Raw genomic sequence first — 6772 nt, forward strand, 5'->3', positions numbered from 1 at the left:
TACAATTCCTTGGAGTTCCTCTCTGTTTGCTCGATGTGATGCTGCCCAATTCATGAATCGCTTAACAGAGCCAATTAGCTCTTCACATTTACTGAGTCGAATGTGAGGTAATTAAGACAGTGGGCCTGTGGTTCAACAGCAGAACAGCAGGCTGTAGAGAAAATTTGTGTTTCTGTAGTTAATTTTCTGAGCAAATTTTATTGACCTTTGAGGTCTGAGCTAAAACAAGTCTGGAAGTAAGCTTATGAATGTTTACTTAATGAGTATTCCAGAGAGTTTCCTCCCCAGAGCTCTTTTTTTTTTTTTTTTAATGTCATCTTAGAGCAATAAACTCCTTCCAGGACCATGGAGACATCTCCTGGGAGGTAATGCTGGAGACTCCAATTTTATCCCCCTGTGGAGGAATTTATTTATATCCCAAAGGGTGAGAACCCAGGATCCCTTTCCTTTGTCTTCTAAGAGAGACTTAGTTCATAATGGGAAGCGAAAGATTTCTCTTTGGGGCACCTGGGTGGCTCAGTAGGTCAAGCATCTGACTCTTGATTTCGGCTCAGGTCCTGATCTCAGGGTCTGGGGATGGAGTCCCGCGCCAGCGGCAGGCTCCTTGCTCAGCAGGGAGTCTGCTGGAGATACTCTCCCTCTATCCCTGCTCCCCTCCCCCACTCACGCTCTCTCTTTCTCTCTCTCTTCCAAATAAATATAAATATTCCCCTTCTTTATCCCTCAGAAGGGGAGGGATGTGCACATTTATTTTGCAGGGAAAGCTTCCTTCCCCACAGTCGTCACTGTTATGACATCTGGTTCTCATGACATTGCTCCAGGGGGAAGAATTAAGACAAAGGAGAGATGGGATGACTATTTGCTGTATGTAAATTATAATCTGCTCTGCTCTAGAAACTCTATATAGGCATACAGGATAATATTAATAAAAACAGATATTAAAAACTTAAAAGGAATATATACTTTGCCTAGAACCAATACAAATAAAACATTCTGCTGACCAAACAAAACAGGTCTACTGGCTGAATTCAGTCCATGAGCTGCTAGTTTGTAGAAACTAGCATCAAGTGTGCACTGTGTTTGGGGCGATGAAAATTAAAAAAGGGAACGTCATTTAACATGGAGTCACAAAGCCCTGAAGGGAGAGCTCTCAGGAACCTGAAGAATCAGTAGGAAAAAAAAAAAGATAAGAATTATTTTGACAAGGGAAGACATTTTTCACATAGCTATTTTATGTTCTGCTTTTTAAGAGAAAGAAGGAAGATTCCTCCCTGCTCAGCAACAATGCACCAACCACCACTTGCAGCCAATGAGAAACCATCACAACCTTGAATTCTTGTTCTTCTACAGTGAACTTTTGTTCAAAACCCTCACCAATTTCCTCCTAAATCCTAATAAAAGCTGCCCTTCCCTTTGTCTCTTTGGACTTGCCTATGGTTCACCAGAGCTTGCAATTGCAATTCCTTTGCTATTCCCAAATAAACCTGTTCTGCTAGTAAAATAACTGGCTATTTTATTTTTAAGGTTGATGGGAAAATATGCTGTTATATCATAATTTGAAAGGTACCCAAAAGATCCCTTTTCTCAGAGCAAATATTGTACTCTCTATGTACTTGTCGAGACCTTAAGACCTCCAATGTCACGCTTTTGGCTTTCGGCTCGGGGAGGCAAAGGTGCAACTTTCTTCGGTCATCCCGAATCCGGGTTCATCCGACACCAGCCACCTCTGCCATGCTGCCTTAGTTCGACCCCAACGAGATCAAAGTCGTGTACCTGAGGTGCACCGGTGGCAAAGTCGGTGCCACGTCTGTCCTGGCCCCGAAGACAGAGCCGCTGGGTCTGTCTCCAAAAAAGGTTGGTGACATCAACAGTGGTAGGCTGGAATGCCCGGCTAGTTAACTACAAAGGAAAAATGTTTCAATAAAGGATCATTTGACAACCAAAAAAAAAAAAAAAAAAAGGACCTCCAACGTCACTGTTGCAAATGCATTGTTTTGCTAGTTAGAAACTGTTACAATGCTAAAATATCTAAGGGTGCTAAGGGTGCTAATCCTAAAAAGAGTTATCAAATGCTGATATCTCTAAATTAAGCTGTTCATCCATCTTTACCCAAAGGAGCTAAGAACATCTGCCTGTGGATTATCAAATCTAATGTTGGTCAAACCTAAATGTTGGTCAAAGATCAAGGTTGAGAGAAGACTTGAGCTGAAGCCTTATGAACCAGGGCAGTTCTAGGTAATTCTCAGCATGGGAGGTCTCTTAGTATGGAAAGAGCAGAAAGAGGGCACTGGGCATTGGTGTGGTGAGGGAAAGCACTTGAAGAGGAAGAAGCACTGAAAGAGGAAGCGGGAGGAGGCCCTGGGGACAAATTGCATGCTTCTTTAAGTCACTTGTTTTTTTGTTTTGTGTGTGTGTGTGTTTTGTTGTTGTTGTTGTTGTTGTTGTTTTTCCAGCAGCAGTTATGCAGCTAGTGTTTTGTATGATATGGAGAAATGTTTTCTAAAAGAATATGGTAGCTGTCCTTTAAGAGGCTGGCCACACATGGCTGGGAATTACGTTAAGTGAGCTTTTTAGGTTGATAGGGACAGAGACACTCAGATTACCTTTAGTGATGAGGGATTGTGGTGAAGATATGCAGGCAAGTCAGAAGAGGAAACAGTGAGCCATGAACCAGTCCTCAGGGGCCACAGTGAGGGGGCAGTGTTCAGGGGACACAGCCGTGCTAGCTGCTGCTGCCACCCTCAGATCAGGGCTTCTTGTTCTCCCCTCAAGGAGGGATCATCTTTGCTTAGTAGTCTCAAGTTTGACTTTCTGTCCTTGAGTTTGTTGCTTTTTTTTTAACTTCTCCTTACCCCCAGCCATTCTCCCTACCATTGTGGTGTACATTCCAGCTCTCTCAAAAGAGATTCAGGTTGGCCTGACAGAGAGTGAGAAAAAAATTTCAGGTCAATTAACAGAAAACCAAACTGGCAGTAGCTTAAACCAATAGCGCAATAGCGCTTTAATTTTCTCCTGTAACAAGAGTCCAGAGGTAGGCGGTTGCAGATATCCGTTCAGCTGCTCAATGCTTACATCGACTCCTCAAGCCTTCTATCTTTCTAGTCTTCCATTTTTAGCTGTTGGCTTCTTATCTTTGATCATGTTGCCTCATGGTGGCAAGGTGACTGCTGTTATCATGTGTCTAACATAGAAGGCAGGAAGATTGGGGGAGGAGCAAGGCTCTCAAGTTCTCCTGCGGCATCTATCACATGCTCACACACACACACACACAGACAGACTTCTGCTTATGTCTTATTTACCAGAAATGTGTCATATGATGACATGTAGCTGCCAGGAAGGTTGGGAAAGTGAGTATTGAGCTTTGACAGCCTCTATCACGGGAAGGCAGCAAGGCAGAAGGATATTAAGAAAGGTTATCAGCTGTCAGGGAGTGAACAAGGTCTGCCACAGTTGACATCTTGCACATGGCATCTATGTTAGGCCATGCTGCAAGACAAGCCATCTGCTAAAAGACTTTGCCGTCAATGGATAACTGTCTTGGAGTCAGAGGTTGATCTGATATGATCAGATGTCAGCACGACAGCTTTCCTTGTGTGCAGGGCAAGCACTAATAGTCCTCTGGTACCAGTGTGATATACAAACGTCTAATTTCTCATCAGTGACTCAATTATAGCTTAGTCAACCATAAATTTAACTGTGTCTGCCAAAATCCCACATCTATTCACAAGCTTGTTTTGTTCATTCATATATTTATTCAATAAATATTAGTGTAATGCTGGGTGCTTATCTAGGTACAGGGGATATGGCAGTTAAAAAAATAAGGAGCTTACTTCCCAGTGGAAGAGAGAGAGAACTTATGCTCCAGTAACCTCATTGTTCTCTTTGGTAATGATTAGCACAATTGTAGTACTTATATATTTGTGGAGAGAGATACATATATCTCTGCATATAGTTGGTAATAAGTGCTATGGTGAAAACATAAGTAAGAGGCAGTGTAGAGGCATGGGTAAAGTGTGAGGGGGTAGGGGAGCATTAGGTATAATTTATAGAATAATTAGAATTCAGAACTAAATGCTTTAGCCACAAACTTTTCAATCTGCTGCTTTTAAAGGAAAATGAGCAGACATTTCTGCTCTAGTGAAAAACAGAAGGAAATACACAGAGCCAGGAGCCAAAAGAGCATAGTTTGTACTACACACTCAGTCTCTGTTCTCATTAGATCATAGTCTAATATCTTAAGTTATTTTATTTGGCCTATTAATTTTCTGTTATGAGCGTGGCCTACAAAATGCAGCCTTAGCTCCTGAGTGGCACTTCAGTTTATACTTGGCTTTGGAATTATCCACTTCTTAGTCTACATTGTTTTTTTGTTTTGTTTTGTTTTAAAAACTCACCAGAGGATATAGAGGGACCACCCATGTATTTGGATATCCTCCACCCCTTAGGCACAAGATTTTTACCAAGGCAACTGCCACTGCTCATTTGCCTTCTGTGTGGCTCTATAAGATTTATATATTGGAGTTTAAAGTATATTTATTAATCATCCTCCCACCTCTCTTACTAGCTTGTGAGCCCCAATCCCTCAGTTTTGTCCAAACTAATTCCTTCTTATCCTTCAGGTCATGGTATAATTATAACTGCCTTAAGAAAGAATTTCCTTAAAACTTAGACTACACTAAGTTTCTGTTTATTCTCCTATAAATCCATTGTTCTCCTTGATAAGGATTACCACAATTTCAGTATTTATTTATGTAATAGTTTGATTAAAACTTGTTTAATCCCTCATAGTCTATAAGCACCATGAAGGCAGGGGCCATCTCTCTCTTACTCAGCTCTATATCTCAATGTGTAACAGGGTTATATATAAAGAGTGGTGGCACCCAATAATATTTAGTAAATTACTAAATATCCTTAGTCTCCAAGTGACTAGAAAGGTGCCTCAGAAGGACAGGTACTATTGTGAATGCTGATTATGAAGTTCTGCCCACAATCCCCTTTAAGAACAGAAGACTTAGCCTCATCCCCTCTTTGCTGTTGGGAGTACTGCTGGTAAAAACCCTTAACTATCAGCATTCTTTGGATAATGCCTCAGTTAAAGTAATGGACAAGCCCAAATCATGTCCCCTTTCAGGGGTGGTTTGTATCCAATGACAAATCAATGTTGGGAGTTGAAGGGCCAGCCCCTCATATCAACTCATGATACCTCTAAAAGACTATTCCAGTTCCAAGGGCTCAGCTGAAGCCTTTGTTAGGAAGACATCACAGATCAGTCTCTCTCTCTGCTCAATTCTATTTCTTCCACCTCCTTTCACAGAGGTTGATCCCAAGAGCACACAACAGCATGTCCTACATGCTAATCTCCCCTTAGAGTCCACCTTATGGGTAACCCAACCTGTGATGGCTACTAAGAAATGTTTACTGAATTAAATTTTTTTAAAGATTTTATTTATTTATTTGACAGAGAGAGACAGCCAGAGAGGGAACACAAACAGGGGTAGCGGGAGAGGGAGAAGCAGGCTTCCCGTTGAGCAGGGAGCCCGATGGAGGGCTCAATCGCAGGACCCTGGGATCATGACCTGAGCCGAAGGCAGACGCTTAACGACTGAGCCACCCAGGCATCCCTACTGAACTGAATTAAATACTATGTTCTGTCCTACTCCAGCAAAGATCAGCTCTTATTCACCCTGGCATTCTTGCAATGACTAGGCGCCTTTCATGTAGTGAGTGCTATTGTTTGAATGTTTGTGTCCCCCAAAAATTTATATGTTGAAATTCTACTCCCAAAGGGGATGGTATTAGGAAATGTGGCCTTTGGGAAATGCTTAAGTCATGATGGAAACCTCACGAATTGGATTAGCGCCCTAATAAAAGAGGCTCCAGAGAGCTCACTCCCTCTCCCATCATGTGAGGGCAGAACTAGAAGTCTCCACCCCAGAAGGCAGCCCTCACCTGATAATGCTGGCACTTTGATCTTTGACTTCAAGCCTCCAGACTTCAGGAAATGAAATTCTGTTGCTTATAAGCCACTCAGTCTGTGGTATTTTGTTGAAGCAGCCTGAACAGACTAAGACAGTGGGCATCATAAATACCAAGGTATTCCCCAAAACTCGGTCTAGATAGAGGTAAAGCATCCCTATTCCAAGTGTGGTCTTAGAGCCAATGGCCCTGGCATTCTCTGTATATTGTTACAAACGCAGAGTCTCAAGGCCCACTGAATCAGACCAATTGAATTAGAATATGCATTTTAACAAGATCCTCAAGTGGTTCGTATGTTCATTGAAGTTTCAGAAGTACTGAGCTAAGAGATTTATTAATAGAAAAAAACAATCCTGTTAATGATTCCTTTCTAGTTTGTACAGCATCTTAGCTTTTTTCTCCCTAAAATTTTGCTTAATGCTAGCACAGTCATGCATTCCTTTATTCAACAAGTACCAACCAAGTGCCAAAGATTTCAGGGTGATGGAGCTTACATTCCAGGAGGAGGAGAAAATAGACATCGATAGGTGCGTTATCAGACCGTGTGAAATAAGGAAAGTGCCATGAAAAATTAGTAAGGCAGGATAAGGTAAGGTGAGAGAAGCTGGGTTGTGATTTCAAATTTCTGCAGAGCCATGGTAAGAAGATACTTGAGGCAGGTGAGGTAGTTGGCCATATACATATCTGAGCACAAGCCTGGAGTGCTCTAGGAAGGCAGAGGCCATTCAGCTGAACAGGAATGTGAGAAATGCAGAGTAATATGGTCAGGGAGGAAAGAGGGCAGATCACATGATGA

The sequence above is a fragment of the Zalophus californianus genome, chromosome 7 (assembly GCF_009762305.2).
Source record: "Zalophus californianus isolate mZalCal1 chromosome 7, mZalCal1.pri.v2, whole genome shotgun sequence".
Taxonomy (NCBI): domain Eukaryota; kingdom Metazoa; phylum Chordata; class Mammalia; order Carnivora; family Otariidae; genus Zalophus; species Zalophus californianus.